Source organism: Paroedura picta, chromosome 14, assembly GCF_049243985.1.
Source record: "Paroedura picta isolate Pp20150507F chromosome 14, Ppicta_v3.0, whole genome shotgun sequence".
NCBI lineage: Eukaryota > Metazoa > Chordata > Lepidosauria > Squamata > Gekkonidae > Paroedura > Paroedura picta.
The window spans coordinates 15178820-15196326 of NC_135382.1; the positions used below are offsets into that span (position 1 = coordinate 15178820).

The following is a 17507-nucleotide window of genomic DNA, read 5'->3' on the forward strand; positions in this document are numbered from 1 at the left end:
AAATCACAGATTTAACAATTGGCATATATAACAATGATATATGTCAATGTGCTGATTTGGGGGGGATGAAATCTGATATCATTCATATAATTCACCATATTGCTTATCTATAAAATGAACAACTTGGGGGCCAAAAGACAGCCTTGCGTGGCACCTTTCAATGCTCTAATTGGGTCAGTGAATAATAATATTTTATTCCAGCATCAGCTTTCCGGTTCTTCAGATGCAAGGAAGTGGGCACCTTGCTTTGGATGAAGAGGGTGCCAATAGACCAGAGAGAGAAAGCTTCTGCCTTCAGAAATGATTAAGGGTATTAAAAAAAATACCAAAGGAAAAAGAGTGAACCATGAATGGCAGCTTCTATAGGTAACACAACAGAACTGAACCCATTCCAGATCCCAATGGATTCCTGAAGATGCCTAGGGCAGCCCAGCCCAGCCCTCCTTTTACCAGAGGCCACATTCTTTGTTTCCCTTGCCCCTTTCCAGCATTTCAGGGCGTTTCAATGGAAGCAGAAATTGTCAGCAGCCACGTGGGTCCCAAATCCCCCTCCCCCAACACCCTCCACAACAGACCCTAATCCACAAAGCACATCACTCCGGGGACCCACGCCCTCCCACCTTGCAACCCTTGCCTCTCACTCCTCTCCGTACCCAGGAGATCTCCCAACCCCCTTTTCGGAAGACAGCCCCGGAAACATTCGGGGGAGCCTTGCCGTTCCCTTCGGAGACGCCAGCAGTCAGGGAGACCCTCCCCCTCCCCGAAGAGCCCAACCCACCCAAGCGCGCTCCCAAGGCGCCCGCACCAAGCTCCCGGAGCGCGCTCCCGGCCAGCCGCGCCACCCGCGGGCAAAAGCACTCTGCACATGCTCGGCAGCGGTGGCGGCGGGGGAGGGGGCGGCTGGCTGGCTAGCGGGGCCCCCGGGCGGCCATCCCAGCATGCTCCAGGAGGCGAGGCGGCCACCTTCCCTTGCGCAGCGCATCTCGTCTCCGCGGGGCCGCACTGCGCCGCCGCCGCAGCCAGCCACGCCAGAGCCGCCCGAGCGGGCCCGGGGAAGGCAGGAGGGCGGCGGCAGGCGGTGAGTCGAGCGGCGCGGCCGGCCGGGCGAGGGCGAGAGGGAGAGAGCGGGGCGGGAGTCCCGTTCCCGGAGGGGCAGGCGGGGCTGGTCCGGGGAGCCCTCCGCCGCCGCCGCTTGCCTGCCCGCCCGCCTGCCTGCCTTCGGCGGGGCTCGATCTGGCTGCGCTGGAGGGCGGCGGGCGGGCGGACGCGGGGCTGCAGCTCTCCCCGTCTGGGGTTCTTCGGCCGCTCTCGGGAGCCAAGCCGCCAAGGGGCGGTCCGGGTGGGCGAAGCGCGCCCCGGGGACCCTGGACCTGAAGCGGAGCGGCGCCGTTGCCCTGCAGTCCGCCCGTCTGGGACGCATCCCTGGCTGCTTGGAAGGACGAGAGCGCGTCGGGGGTCGTGCAGGCGGAGGGCATGGCGTGGGGGGGACGAGACGGGGACGGCCGCGTGTTACAGACGGGCGCTGCCTCTCCCCGTTGGACGGATCCCCGGGTTAGTTTGATGGATATTCCGATGTGGTGTTTTAGGGCTTGCTGTTGGGTGGCTGGCGGCTGTTTCTGGGTCGAACCTGTGGTGAGGATACTGCCACACCACGCGGGCAGCAGGGAGTCGGACAAACCGATCCTGTGGCAGAGTTACACCGAGGAAGGACAGACAGACAGACAGATTGATAGATTGATAGATCAATAGGGAAATCCACCAAAATGCCAATATCTAGGTGTGCAATCTGTGCAGTCACAGCTGGACCAACCAGTCCCAGTCCGACCAGCATGGTCCGTAGGTCATTTTCAGGACTGCTTCTCTCTGTGCCTTGCAGTTGCATTTGCTGTGGCTGTTGTGACCCCCCCCCCCGAGAGACCTGTGGTGAGCGAAGGAGACTGCTGGCCCTAAACTCTTTGAGACCTGTGCCATAGCATGTGGAGCATAACAGCTGCCGTGACCCCACGACTCGGCTGAGGGCCTGGGGCCTGCCTTTCTCTGCCTTTCTGCTTCTTGTGGCGGAAATGCTGGTATGACATAACACTTGCGTTGTGGTTTAGTCAACACAGCTGCCACGTGAGGAGATGTATATCTCTGGTGGGAGTGACAAGAATATGCGGAACATTGGTGAATACTCTTCAGGCAGGCCTCTCCACAAGGTGGGGGGCCGCAACCGAGAAGGCATTGTTGATGGCCAACAGTATGGAGGAAGAAAACACAACATGGCGTCATGTTGTGGGGTTCCTCCTCTCCTGGCTTCCCCCAAACTGCGCAGAACTACATGGAAGATATTATGAAGTTACTTAAACCATTTCCGCATTGGGGGACATACCTCACTTTGAATTTCCTTTGGATGCTGTGAGTCCATGCTAGGCCTTTCTGCATTTGGGCTTGCCTCCCCTTGTGGCCAAGGCTGAAATTTGCTTTGGATGCTTTCCACACTGAGGCTAGTAGAGGCAGCCTCCCATCATGATTTGCTCCTTTCCCCTTCTTCAAAGGTCCCTGGTTGCAACTTTTTTCATTGCATCCCTTAATCCCACCATTCTGCACCCTTGATTGCATCCCCCCTTCCCCAAAAGGGTTCTGAACTTCTGAATGTGATTAAAGAAAAAAAACTTGAGTTATAATGTTATAACAACATAACACTGCTGCGTAAGTCTGCAAGACTGCTTTTTAAAAAGAGAAACAGCGTTGTAACGCAATCACCCCCTTTTTCTTTTCTTTTTTTTAATAAAAGGCAGATTTTTCAGAATGGAGGGGAGAGAGAGGATGACAATGAGGAAAGGGGTGTTCCTAATCAATTCAAAATGGCAGGTGGGGGAGAACCCTGGTTGCATGCATTTCAACATTTGGCAGGCCCCAATTGGACCCCATTAGTCCCTGTTTTAATAAATGAAAACCGGTTTTCTGGGTATTCCTTTGTGTGGGACAAGTGAGGGGGCAATTTGGGTCTGTGCCCAAAGAGGCGCATTTCAGTGCGAAAACGGACCAAAAATTCAACTCTTTTATATATAGTGTGGCCTCGCCCCCACGAAATGGCGACCCCAGGCTCGAACACACGTGGCCGTAAAGTCCGGGAGAAGAGGCGCCCGTGAGCGTGTGCTCATATATATGGCTATATATAAATTTGTTGAATGTTCAGCCTGGAGAAAAGGAGGTTGAGAGGGGACATGACAGCCCTCTTTAAGTATTTGAAAGGATGTCACTTGGAGGAGGGCAGGATGCTGTTTCTGTTGGCTGCAGAGGAGAGGACACGCAGTAATGGGTTTAAACTACAACGATATAGGCTAGATATCAGGAAAAAAATTTTCACTGTCAGAGTAGTTCAGCAGTGGAATAGGCTGCCTAAGGAGCTGGTGAGCTCCCCCTCACTGGCAGTCTTCAAGCAAAGGTGGGATACACACTTTTCTTGGATGCTTTAGGATGCTTAGGGCTGATCCTGCGTTGAGCAGGGGGTTGGACTAGATGGCCTGTATGGCCCCTTCCAACTCTATGATTCTATGATTCTAAAATGCAAACCCAAACTTGAAGAAATTATTGGGAACAGTGGCCTATACTACTGCACATAACGTGTCACATTCTCTTCCAGATTTAAACTTCTGGTTGGTTCTACAATCCAAATCTACTGCATGGTTTATAGAATGTCCCCTCTTGTTGATTGAATGGAATCATTCTGCCTTGAGTCCAAGCGACAAAGCCAGACTACAAACGATGAATAAATCAATGAATAATGGGAGATGGTGCAAATCTGCAGACACCCAGGAATAGCTTAGGGGTGCGAAGTGGATGTCGGCAGTGAGAGGAAGGGGTCAATGGAAATGTCATCTCCCTGGTTTGGGGTAGAGTATGACGCAGGGAGGCTAATTTCTAGCAGTGGCATGCTGGTCATATGATGCACTGTCTTCGGGTGGTGATGCCAAACCAGGGTTTTGTGAAACTCTGGGGTATCCTGATGGCCCTGGAAAGGTTTCCGGAATGGGTGGGAATTAATTTTTTTAAGTTCTTATATTTTGTCAAGGCCTATGGCTATATATAAATAAATTCTACACATATTTTATAAGTTTGTAAAACATTTGTTGAATGATAGGGCCATATATCGTCATCTCTATTTTACAGGCCCTGTGGAACTTTGACAGTGCCGTCAGGGCCTTCAGCTCTCCTGGGAGTTCATTCCACCAGGCAGGAGCCAGGACTGAAAATACCCTGGCCTGGTTCGAAGCCAGGTGTATCTCTCTGGGGCCAGGGACCACCAACAGATTAGTGCTCGCAGAGCGAAGGGCCCTTCAGGGGGTATAAGCAGACAAATGGTCCTTCAGATAGGCAGGGACCAAGCTGTGGATGGCCTTAATGATCAGAACCTTGAACCTGATCCGGGCAATAACTCGTAACCAGTGCAGCTGCCTCAGCATAGGTTGGACGTGGACCCTCCAAGATGGACTCGTGAAGACCTTAGCAGCTGCATTTTGTACCAGCTGGAGTTTCTGGGTCAAGGACAAGGGTAGGCCAGCATAGAGTAAGTTACAGAAGTCCAATCTAGAGGAGACCATCACATGGATCACTGTGGCTAGACAGTCTGGGGGCAGGTAGAGTGCTGGTAGCTTCGCTGGCAAAGATGGGTAAAGTGCCATGCATTGAAAGTCAGAATCCTCCAGAATCACTCCCATATTCCTTGCTGTGGACAAGATGTTAAGTTGTGCCCCTGCAAAGGTGGGGAGACACATTTCCAGTCCTGCCCATTCTTGCCCAACCACAGGACCTCCGTCTTGAGTTTCAGGCGGCTCTGCTCCAACCATCCAGTTATGGCTTCCAAACATCTGGCGAATGCATCTGCGGGGGAGTCTGGGTGGCTGTCCATGAGGAGATAGAGCTGGGTATCATCTGCATATTGACGACAATCCAGCCAACCCAAACTGTAGACCAACTCTCCTAGGGGGCGCATAAAGTTGCTAAATAGCATGAGGGAGAGTATTGCGTTCTGTGGGACCCCACAAGGGAGTCTGTAAGGGCGCAACAGAGTCTCCCCCACTGCCACCCTCTGTGTCCGGTTCCAAAAAAAGGAACACAGCCATCGAAGGGCCGTTTCCCCAAATCCCAACCCGGCGAGGTGGGGGGCAATAACTCTTAGTCTACCACATCATAATGTGTACACAGCTATGCTTCACAACCATATTCTGCATGATAGCATCACTTGTGGGATTTCTTGAAGCCTGAAGTATGTTTCAGGGGTTTCTCAATGGTTAAAAAAGTTGAGAAAAACTGGGCTAAACCAATGGACGAATATGGTGTGTACATGTTAAGTGTTGTCAGGTGGCTTCTGACTTTATGGTGACCCGATGAATTAGGGGCCTCCAGAATGTCCTGGCATTGACAGCCTTGCTCAGATATCTCAACCTGAGGTCTGTGGCTTCCTTGATTGAGTCCATCCATCTCATGTGGGGCCTTGAACTTTTCCTAGCGCTACTGTCATTTACAGTAACTCTTGGCTTCTCTTAATGGGACCAAAATGAGTTGGCTTCAGCTTAGTCCTTTTAGCTTCTAGGGAGAGTTCAGGCTTGATTTGATCTAGAACCCACTTTCTTTTTAGTGGTCTCAAGTGTCCATAAAACTTTCCTCCAACGCTGCTATTCAAATGAAGCAATATTGGGAGAGGAACAACAAAAAACGGTGGTTGCCAGGACAACTGTTGATTAAGAAAGTACATTGTCACAGAGTAAGGAATGTTTTTTGAAGCGTAGAAAAACTGCGAGGGAGGGAATATTCGGTACTCTGCCTGTCTTGAACTGCCTTCACTTTCCTGGTTTTTAGCGAATATTGTAGTTTCCACAGAAAATAGCGGACAGAAGTTCTGGTTGTAAATTGTGCCAAGATATTCCAATTCTCATTTTTGGCATTGTAGCACCAACGATCACCCCGAAGCTGATAGCCAATTTTGAAACATCTGTTTTTATTTTCAGATGACTTATGCCTGCCAAACATACATACACAGATCCTTTTATTCATGTATTGTGTTTTATTAGCCTTGTCCTGATGCAATGCTGTCACGATGACAAATAGCTTTTATATATTGTTCAGAGTTGTTCATATTCAAGTCCTTAAGGCAGCCTTATAAGGTTCTGCTAACCCTGTAATTCAGGCAGGGGATTGATTGGCTTACCTGAGTCCAAGTGGCAGGTCGGACATGACTGAACGGATCCATGTTTTTGGCAATTTTTAAATTTTTTGTAATTGCAAAATTGCTAATTTTGACTTTGCTGGACTATGACCGTAATAAAGATATTGTCTGTCTGTCTGTCTGTCTGTCTGAGTCCAAGTGGGTTAAGGTTTGGGATGCTGTGCTGTGGTTAAGACAGTTGTTATAATCAGGACCGTTTGATGGGTCTTACTCCCAAGAAAGTGATCTTAGGGTTCTACTACGTGCGCGTTGGGGTGTGTTAACCTACCTGTCCCCTCACTTTGGATTGGCCATATTTTGCTGTTTGTTGGAAATGAAACAGGGACGCCTGAAAATATTTTCCCCTCAGCCCATCTTTTTCATTTTATTTATTCACGCTAAGGCCATTGAAGAATTGTAGACTAGAGAACTTGAAGTCTTGCGGTGTGTCATTTTGGTTGGTCCTAGTAAAATTAATATGTGGCTTTTGTTTGCTTGTGTGAATGTTTTGGGAAGCCCGCCTCGGTCGATAAATGAGTGGCTAATCAATAGATCCAAACCATCTGTCATAATTTATCTTTCCTCCAAGGAACTGAGAATGGAGGGCAGTGTTCTTACATTCAGAAATCAAGGGCATTTATATGTATAAATTCTATAAATATGCCTGATTCTATATGCTAGGCTACCAATTATGCATATACTGTTAAGGTGTAATTATCTTAGAGTTGGAACATCTGAAATAAGTGTTCCTAAATTTAAAGTACCACTGCAAGACTGTTCAGGACTGCATATATATGCCCAGTAGAGCTTGGTGTAGAAGTAAGGAGTGCGGACTTCTAATCTGGTGAGCTGGGTTTGATTCCACGCTCCTCCACATGCAGCCAACTGGGTGACCTTAGGCTCATCACAGCCCTGACAGCTGTTCTGACCGAGCAGTAATCTCAGGGCTCTCTCAGCCTCACCTACCTCTCAGGATGTCTATTGTGGAGAGAGGAATGGGAAGGGGATTGTAAGCCACTTTGAGACTTCTTCGGGTAGAGAAAAGCAGCATATAAGAACCAACTCTTCTTCTTCAATACTTGAAGACGTAGAGCGCTTCAAAGTGCTGTATCTTTGCATGGGTTTTTTTTTTTTGCCACCTGAGAGGTAAGAAAAAATATTTGTGTGAGACCCTCCTCTGGTTTCTCCCGCCACATCAGTGTGACAACATGGAGAAAACATTTGTGTCCAAATCTGAGATGTTCTACCGGGGTGTGGTTCAAGAATTCCATCCTACGAGGAGGGAAGACTTAGGTTAACAGGTGCTAGTTCAGGTGATCACAGGTAAGGGGGCTTTCATCCAGGTCATTTGGAACAACAGAGATGGCCAAAAACATCAACAATGGGGGACCAGTCTGTTTTTTTCATTCAATACCAAGTTATGGGGTTGGGCTTCCATGAAGTGTGTGTCAGCACCAACAATCCTTTATTTGTCCCTAGCTGCATCCCCCATAGGTGTTTTTTGGTTTCCCAAACAACAGGTGCATGCATGGGTGTGACAATGAATGAAGGAGGGAGAGAGGCAGGTCCAGAGCTTGGTACCCCACTTCCTTGGTTACTTAGCTGGACGCTGTCCAGTCAGCACTGGAGGGCTTCTCATTGTGTGATATGAGTTGCATTTATGTAAGTCAACTGTAGTGTCGGGACTAGGGTCAGGAAGAATTGGGTTTGAATGCCCACCCAAGCTGTTTTGCTGTGCTGTTTATGCCACCAGCCATGAGGGTGGAAGTCCCTTCTTGTCTCCTCTCTAAGATAAATTGTATCCTCAGGCACTAGTCTTAGGGAATTTCCTTAGGGGATTCTCCACTGCATCCTATTTATTTATTTATCAAATTTATATGCCACCTTTTCCCCAGGGCTCAGGGTGTCTCACAACATGTCAGCAATAGAACCGCGAATTAAACATTCTGCATTTAAAATAACCAAATTCACATTTAAAACCAGTCAAATGTTTGCCGTCTCCTTTCTGGTAGGAAGAAGTGGGTACAGTGCCTTGTTATTAAGCATTTCTGAGTGGAGTACAGATGTTGGTTGCACTTGTGTGGGGAGATTAGCTATCGATAGTTGTATTTCTAGGCCTCAACCATAGGCTTGGTGGAACAGCTCAGCCTTACAGGCCCAGCGGAACTGCTTCAAGTCCTGCAGGGCCCTGATCCCGGTCACTCTTTACACAACCTGCTTTGTCTTTTGTACTCGCTTCGGCTAGATATGCTTACAAAAGTTTTGCGGAAGCTGCTGGAGAAGGCAGAAAAGACACTGGAAAGGGCCAGCCAGAAGTAGAGCAGATTCTGGCAAGATGTAGTTGTGCTCCCCCTCTGTTCCCACGAAGCCCCCTCGAGCTGCCTGCAGGTGAGGGATCCTCCCCTAGCCCCTTTGCTTCTTCATCACAAACACCACAGCCTTCCCCTGGGAATACGGATATTCCTATGCGGGCTAGCATATCGGAGCAAAAGGAGACTTGAGCTCATTTACCTCTGGACCTAAATTCCTTACTATTTGTCCCCTGTTCTGTTAAAAATTAATCTTTTCAGCAGTAAGAGGTCTGCAGAACTATTGTGGAATGCCCTCCTGTTTTCTTTCCCTCCCTTTTTTTTGTTGCTGAGTGCTACAATATGGCTTTTACCCTTCACCTCTTAGTTATACTTTGTTTGTTGCTAGGCTTTAGTGCAATGTGGTTTCATTCCCCCACACACACATTTCTTGCGGCAGGCTTTTTCCATTGGGGCTCCTCAGGTGATTCTAGTCACATACATGGAGGGACCAGATGGAGAAAATTTATGTCGGTATCCACAACTCTCTCTACCTCAGCTTCCCTTTCCCTTTCCATTGAAAGATGTCTGATAGATTTCACATCCTCTCTGCCTGAATTTCTCCAGCGGATTCCTAGTGTTGATACTACACTTGATCTTAGCCAAAAGGCCGAGAAGCGATCAAAATTCGTAATAGAATAGTCTGTTTTAAATGAATCTGGACAGTCTACCTTTTCTATTTTCTATTGTTATCTTTTAAGATGTTTTAATTCCCGGTTTTAATGGATGTTTCATATGCTGGTCTATGACCGTAATAAAACTAACTAACTAACTAAAACTTCCTAGTGCTGATTTCAGGAACATGGAAAGTGGCTGCAAGGGGGTAAACTTTTGGACAAAGACTTCTTGTTTTGGCAACAAGGTCCCCAAACAACTCTGCCAACCTTTAATGTGTTCCTTTCAGCCTGGCTTGTTGTTGTTGTTTTTATTATTATTTAGATTTTTACTCCCCTGCCACTCCCGAAGCCAGCTCCTGGAAGGTTATAACAGTCCATTAATGAAAAACAATCATGCTGTTTGGAGTCAGGCTAAAGGTCCCCACCAAATACAGTGTTATCAATCACCCAAAGTTCTGGGCTACTGATTCTTAAGGACCAAGGTGTATTCAAAATGATCCGTCCTGGTTTTTGATAGCGGGGCCAAAAGGTAAGTATTGTGCTATGCTTTCCCTAACTCATTTGTCATCCTGAAGCTGCCCCTTTTTTTTATCTGGTAGATGTGAAAATCTAAATTGGAAGCCAGGGTTATTTCAAGGCTTATTGTTTCTTCTGACAAAGCTACTTTGTTTTTTTTTGGTCTCTGGTTGCCCTTCCAGGTTAGCATGTGATAATGACCAATGTAATAGTCAAAGGTGGGAATTAGGATTCTGACTCTCCTCAAGGAAGCTTCACTAATGCTGACCTGATCAGAGAGAGAAAAAATGAGTAAGCCAACAAATCTGTAGCTGAATAAAGATGTGAATGTAGTGTTCTAAGAGAAACCCCTGAAACATTCATCAGGCTTTGAAACCCCCCAGAAATGGTGTGATTGTGTTGAATATGGTTGGGAAGCACAACTGTGTACACACCCACCTGGGGCCCCTCCCATTTCCAACCACTTCAGACCCTTCATTGGCCATTTTGGGAGGGGGTGGGTGAGTTGACATAACCATACATGGTCATATCACCTGATAAATGTTCAGCACATTAAAAAAAATTATTTAAAAAATTAACTCCCAGTCATTTGGGAAACCCTTCCAGGGCCGTCGAGAAACCCCAAGGTTTTGCAAACCCTTAGTTGTTTGTTCTAGACTGCTTCCTGTGTACTGATGGGAGAAGATTTTCTTTGCTGGACACAGCCACCCCAGCTTTTCATGTGCACACACAAAGCTGGGGCAGCAGTGGCAGGAGGTTCACAAAGGTGGGGTAGTGTCACAATGCTATCCCACCATGTTGGAAGTGAAAGAAATGTCCCATTCGGATCCACAGCACCGTGAAGTGCCATGGAGCGGGATAGGGAATTTTGTGTCCCTATTGGGACACTGTAGGCATGGGCCCAGAGCCTCTTGTGGCGCAGAGTGGTAAGGCAGCGATATGCTGTCTGAAGCTGTCTGCCCATGAGGCTGGGAGTTCGATCCCAGCAGCCGGCTCAAGGTTGACTCAGCCTTCCATCCTTCCGAGGTCGGTAAAATGAGTACCCAGCTTGCTGGGGGGTAAACGGTAATGACTGGGGAAGGCACTGGCAAACCACCCCGTATTGAGTCTGCCATGAAAACGCTAGAGGGCGTCACCCCAAGGGTCAGACATGACTCGGTGCTTGCACAGGGGATACCTTTACCTTTACCTTTAGGCATGGGCCCGGCCCAGCATGGCTGCTGATGGTGCCTGCATTACAAAAGGGAATGCTGAAAAATCAGTGTTTTCTTAACGCATAACATCAGAGGCCCTGAAGCTGGTCAGGGCCAGGAGGGGGCCATGCTGACGGCGACGTTGTGTATCAGTAGGACTTTGCCCGGTTGCTGTGTGAGCTCTGGCCCGGATTATCCCTCTCGTGCATAATCAGACCTAGTCAAGCTTTGGGAGAAAGTTGTCAAGAATTGCTTGGGGGGATTAAGAGAAGCAGGAGTAATGTGTGTGAGTGGAGGTAGTTAAAAGTAACAAAGAGCAGGAAATGGAACTTTGAATTTTTGATAGGCGAATGTGATCTCAAGGGGGGGGAGAGACTCAAAGAATTGATTTTTTTAAAACCTAGAATTGACATTCTGGCTTTTTTTATTTTCAGATTTTGAAATCTTTAATTAAGAAAGGTTGCAGACCGCTGGTCTAAGTAAAGACAATATGTAGCTTTGCACCTTTGTATGTGCCGTACATTAAATCACAAATGTCCTTCATATATCTAATTATTTTGTACAAACAGATCTTGTAGTTTTTTCAAGCCTGTCTCTCTCTTGCCTCTGTCAAAATATTTAAGACCATGATCTGATTATCTTTAGGAACTGGAGCAACATAGCTGGGAAATGAGCCTTCTGGAGACTTTTATACCCTACCCTGAAGACCTGAGACCATTTTCCAAAAATGTGCTTGTTGTGGGGAGAGGAAAGGAAAGGAAAGGCAATTGTAAGCCACTTTGAGACTCCTTCAGGTAGAGAAAAGCAGCATATAAGAACCAACTCCTCTTCTTCAGTAATATCAGGGCTCTCTCAGCCTCACCCACCTCACAGGGTGTCGTTGTAGGGAGAGGAAAGGGAAGGTGATTGTAAGCCGCTTTGAGACTCCTTCAGGTAGAGAAAAGCAGCATATAAGAACCAACTCTTCCTCTTCTTCTTCTACTGGCCTCATATCCCCTGCACAGGGCAAAACAGTATTCTTAGGGGTGTGAAAAAAATAACTATTTGCATCTGTCCAGTCTCCCAGAGACGATTAATCGTTTTAATAATGTTTTCTTTAAATAGCCAGCTAACAGAGAATGTGAGCAGAGACTTGAACCTTGGTTTCTAAGCTTCAGTCTAGCACTTTGACCACAACATCACACTTCTGGTGTTGTTGTATAAGAGCACTTTGTACCTTCTAAATCACTGGAGTGCTTCGAATTCAAGAAGGGGTGGGGGGGGCTAGAGAACATATATATTTATACTGCACACATTGCCACCCCCCTGTGGAGCTCAGCACTGCCATTAAGGTTTCCAGAATAGCCCCCAAACATAAACAGCTGCACATCCTTAGCTGCCATCCCACTGATGAAAACTTGCCCTCATTTGATAGGTCAGACCAAATAAAGCTTGAAGACCTTCTAACAAAAACGTTCTAAACCACATTTGTTGTCTCTTTCTTCAGAGCCAGCTTGGTGGTTAATCAGGAGAACCAGGTTTCATTCCTCACTCCAGCTGGGTGGCCTTAGATTTTGTTCTCACAGAGCAGTTTTCTTAGAGCTCTGTCAGCCCCACCTGCCTCACAGGGTTTCTGTTGAAGGAAGAGAGAGGGAAAGGTATTTGTAAGACACTTATGGACTCCTTCAGGTAGTGAAAAGTGGGGTATAAAAACTCTGAGAACCAACGTGATGTAGTGGTTAAAAAGCGGCAATCTCTAGCCTGGGGAACCAGGTTTCATTCCCCAGTCCTCCACATATAGCCAGCTAGGTAACCTTGGGTCAGTCATAGTTCTCTTAGGGCCAGCGCAGTTCTCTTGGAGCTCTCTCAGCCCCACCTACTTCACAAGATGTCTGTTGTGGGGAGAGGAAGGAAAAGGTGTTTATAACCTCCTTTGGGACTCCTTTGGTAGTGAAAAGTGGAGTATAAAAAAACCGTTCTTCCTCTTTTCTGTTGTCTTTGGCAAGGCAATATTCTGACAGCCTTGCCCACGTTTCATCAATATAAGAGTAATCATATGCTCTTACTTTACAAGCTTGTTGTAAGGATTCCTGCAGTGAGGTTTATGAAAGTGGTTTGAGCGCTCAAAATCTTTCCACATGTGTGAGTAACGTCACAGTTATTATTCAGTCTTCTACTTTAGAGGTGGGAGTCGGTTTTCAGAGTTTTGTCAAAAGCATTCATAAGCAAACTTTGCTCATTTCTACTTCTATCTTCTCTTGCAGAATTGCCTCATCATACGGTCGTTAAGTTTCTCCAGACCCTCAGCCTTCTCTGGTTGCTATATTGGGGTGTAAGAAGATACCTGCTGTCTTCACGTGTTCCTACTCAGACCTGTTATTTGAGCCACTGAGCAGGTAAGCAGTTTCCCAATGTTATGACAGTGGCTGGTTTTCTGACAGGCCTGCAGGAGAGCCAGCTTGGTGTAGTGGTTAGGAGTGCGGACTTCTAATCTGGCGAGCCGGATTTGATTCCCTGCTTCTCCCTCGCATGCAGCTGGCTGGGAGATCTTGGACTCACCACAGCACTGATAAAGCTGTTCTGACTGAGCAGTAATATCAGGGCTCTCTCAGCTTCATCCACCTCACAGGGTGTCTGTTGTGGGGAGAGGAAAGGAAGGTGAGTGTAAGCTGCTTTGAGACTTCTTTGGGTAGAGAAAAGCAGCATGTAAGAACCAACTCTTCTTCTTCTCATCTTCTCTTACCTTAGCTCTTTCAGATCCACCTGCTTCACAGGGTGTCTACTGTGGGGAGAGGAAGTGTAGGCTGTAAACTGCTTTGAGACTCCTTTGTGTAGCAAAAAGTGGGGTACAAAACAACCCCAGGTTTCTGGCCTGACCCAGTAGGCAGCTGCTTGGGAAAGCAGACTCCTAGGTGAATGAAGAACCTTTGTAGGGTGAACACAGACCTGGATTTATTTATTATTTTTCTAATCTTCCATTTTCCGAGGGTTCTGGGCAAGTTACAACATGTAAAGCACGCAATTAAAAGTTTTACAAAATTATAACATAAAATCTTTAAAATTACTTTAAACTTAAAAATACAACTTCTAAAAATACAAAAAACTGCTATTGCCTTGCGGCATATCCTTACCAAGAATGAGGAGGATAACAGTGTGTAAGAATATTATTCCTCCAATGAGGATTAATTAGGTGGATCTGGGCAGAGAGGCCAGCTAAAATTCTGGTGTTACTCCTGGCCTCAGCAAAACAGCTCTGTCTTACGTGCCCTGCAGGATTGCTTAATTTGCTGCAGAAACCTAATCTTGCTGTGTAGAGTGGTCCACCAGGCAAGGGCCAGGACCAAAAAGGCTGTGGCCCTGGTTGAGGCCAGTTCAATGGGCGGGGGGTGTGCCCGGGAATCCTGAGTAGATTTTGACTGCTCAATATAAATATTATTTGCCCCAGAGAACTGGACAGCACCTTCTGCAGCATGCTACCTCTGTTTTCCTGATTGTATCTTCTTTCTGTCCAGTTTGACATCATTGAATGCCATGGAAATCCCTTCCCTAGGAACCAGGAAAAGTCGCTATAGTTAGGAAAGCTCCTTGGGGAAAGCATTCTCTTGCTAGACACAGAATCGCACCCCATTGCAGCATCAGTGGTGGGAAAAGCTGTCAAGTTACATCGGATTTCCTCCCGCTGACTTTCACTTCACCTTCATCTAAACCTTATCCAGATTTCCTTATGATATGTCCTCGGATGTAGACTGAACAGAGATAATATACATCCTTGCTGGACACCTTTGCCAATTGGAAACCATTACATTTTTCCATATTCTGTCCTAACAGTAGCGGTTTGCTCAGAGTACCGATTGTGCACCAAAACAATGATATGCTATGGCACACCCCTTCCTTTAAAAACTGCCCACAGTTTTATATGATCCACTCAGCTCAAAGCTTTACTGTAATCTATGAAATACAAGTTGATTTTCTCCTTAACTTTTCTTGTATGCTCCACTAACCATCATACATTTGCAATATGATCTCTAGTGTCTTTTCTGATTTCTTGCTTAAATATGTGGCATTTCTTGTTCCATATATATTGTAAAAATCTGAGGATCACTTTGTTTGCAAGATATTCATTTTGTCCTTTAAACTAAAGCCCTACATGGTTTGGGTGCAGGGTATTATTGTGATTACATTACCTTTGCTGCAGTTTTTGACATCTCCTTTGTTTAGAATTGGAATGTAGAGTTAGTATTTCCAGTCTATAGGCCACTGTTTTGTTTTCCATATTTGGCATATTCTTGTTTATATGTTGATAGACTCAGTTTCTATAGCTTGAAACAACTCTATTGATTTCAGCTCCTGATGTTTCACCAAAGTGCTTTAAGTGCAGCTTTCCCGTCACTTTCTAAAATTGCATGTTTTTAAAAAAATCATCTTAGAAGGAGTCTTGTCATCCTTTCATCTTGTCTGTATAGTTATTCAGCATATTCTGTCCATGTTATCTTTATTCTGAACATGTGGAAGAAGATAAACCTTCAGATACTCTAGTCCCAAGCCATAAAGGGTTTTAAAGGACATGATGAATACCTTTAGTTGGGCTCAGGAGTGGATTGGTAGCCAGTATAGTTGCTGTAGCATTTGAGACATGTGCTCTCAATAGCTGGCCATGACCAGCAGTCTAGCCACAGAATTCAGAACTAGCTGTATCATTGGCTGATCAGATTCTCTGATCTGTAATCAGCTTAAATAATAACTGAAAAATACCGGTATTTTTTTGGCTTGGATTAGCCGCATGAACACCCCTAGTTACCATTTCTTGCTAGTCTGGGAAACAGACGCATATTGTACTCTGGCTATTAGCAGTAAAATCCAAGGTTTCGTATCAACATGCTTGAGGATAATCAGGAAATTGCCTCTCCTAACAACCTTCTGTTGAAGGCAGGCACTATTTATGTGGGTGTGGGTGTACTTTCGAGCCAGTCTGCATCTGCCCATCAATCTCCGATCTTGATGTATTTATTTCCTTCGCTTTGTTTCCCCCTAGAATTAAACCCAAACAAATGGTAACCATAGAAACCAAGCTTGTTATTCCAGTTATTCCATCTGGTAAACTCCTTTATTATGCCGCATGCTATTATGCCGCTCACCCTCCACATCCATGTATTGACTGTATATGAAATATATATTTATACATTTCAGTGCATCTGAAGAAGTGTGCATGCACACAAAAGCTTGGACCTCAAAAAAAAACTTCGTTGGCCTTCAAGGTGACTCTGGACTCAAACTTTGTTCCAGGGGTAGTCAAACTGCGGCCCTCCAGATGTCCATGGACTACAATTCCCAGGAGCCCCCTGCCAGCGAATGCTGGCAGGGGGCTCTTGGGAATTGTAGTCCATGGACATCTGGAGGGCCGCAGTTTGACTACCCCTGCTTTGTTCTGTCAGGTTTCATTATTCATAGAATCATAGAATAATAGGGTTGGAAGGGACCTCCTGGGTCATCTAGTCCAACCCCCTGCACTATGCAGGACACTCACAACCCTATCGCTCATCCACTGCATCGCTCATCACTGTATCACTGTATTCCAATCATTCATCCTTGGGTCCATTTACCTGTGGTGTCGGTGATAGCTGTAATAATGGCAGACCCCGCAGTCCTGCTGATCCAGGGCACCAAGAATTTTTTCACAAGTGTCTTTGTTAAAAAAAAGGGGGGGGGGAATGTTTTTCATGACTGCCCTGATTTTAAATCTACACTTGCCTGGTCAACTTGTGACAAGTAAGAATTGCCAGAAGGCAGATGGGTGGGGGAGTTCAATTGAAGGAGCCTTTTCTTTTGAGTATTAGCATGCCAGGAATAACACAAAAAAGGATGTATAAGTCCCCCCCTCAAAATAGGATTGTTAGACAGCGAGATCCCTTTTGCTACGGTCACCCTTTATGGCAGATTTTACCATTGAGAAACCCCTGAAACATTCCAGGCTTTGAGGAACCCTGGAGGTGGCATGACCATGCAGAATATGGTGGAGGAGCAGAGCTGTGTACACGCCCACCTGGGGCCCCTCCCCTTCCCACCCCCTCCAGGCCCATCATTGGTCATTTTTAGGGGGCGTCAACATGGCCATATATGGTCATATAACCTGATAAATGTTTAACAAATTTAAAAAATATATTAAAATTAATTAATTATTAAAGATTAATTGACAGAGAGGCTGATTTTGTGAAGGTTCAAGGAGGTGGCAGGTTACAGTGCATGAGTGATAGGGCTGTAAGTGTCCTGCATAGTGCCGAGGGTTGGACTCGATGACCCAGGAGGAGGTCCCATTCAACGCTATGATTCTATGATTCCCACCCATTCAGGAAACCCTTCTGGGTCCATCAAGAAGCAGCAGCAGTTCCCAAAACCCTGGTTGAGAAAGCCTGTTCTATGGCCAGAGTGACCAAACTATGGCTCTCTAGATGTCCATGGACTACAATTGCTGTGATCCCAGGGGTTCTGTGGCTCGCTCTTGGTCTGTGCGACTGTTTAGAAAGAAATATTTGGTAGATAGAATCTGAGCAGCCAGAGCAGAGACCACTCCCCAAACCTGCCCCGGAGGACTTACAGTTCTTGACGGGGCACCGTGTGGTTGGGGTATTTCTGTTGCTCATTCCGTTTGTATTGTTTCACTGTTACT

At 46.5% G+C, this 17507-nt stretch overlaps 1 protein-coding gene and 1 non-coding gene across 7 annotated transcripts in view; one reads left to right on the plus strand and one right to left on the minus strand.

Moving 5' to 3' along the window:
- The first annotated feature begins 644 nt into the window (after positions 1-644).
- Positions 645-17507, plus strand: part of PRR5 (proline rich 5) — a 49180-nt gene continuing 32317 nt past the window's right edge. For 2 of the 6 annotated variants that reach the window (XM_077309674.1, XM_077309678.1), the window contains exons 1-2: positions 645-1078; positions 13108-13239. The gene's annotated coding sequence lies outside the window, so the exon portion shown is untranslated. Of the gene's footprint in view, positions 1079-1198; positions 1552-11509; positions 11659-13107; positions 13240-17507 lie in introns of those variants that run through there. The other 4 variants (XM_077309675.1, XM_077309676.1, XM_077309679.1 and 1 more) reach the window with 4 other exon arrangements.
- LOC143824110 (U2 spliceosomal RNA) lies at positions 8962-9160 on the minus strand. Its single transcript, XR_013226693.1, has one exon. It is a non-coding gene; the product is annotated as a U2 spliceosomal RNA (small nuclear RNA).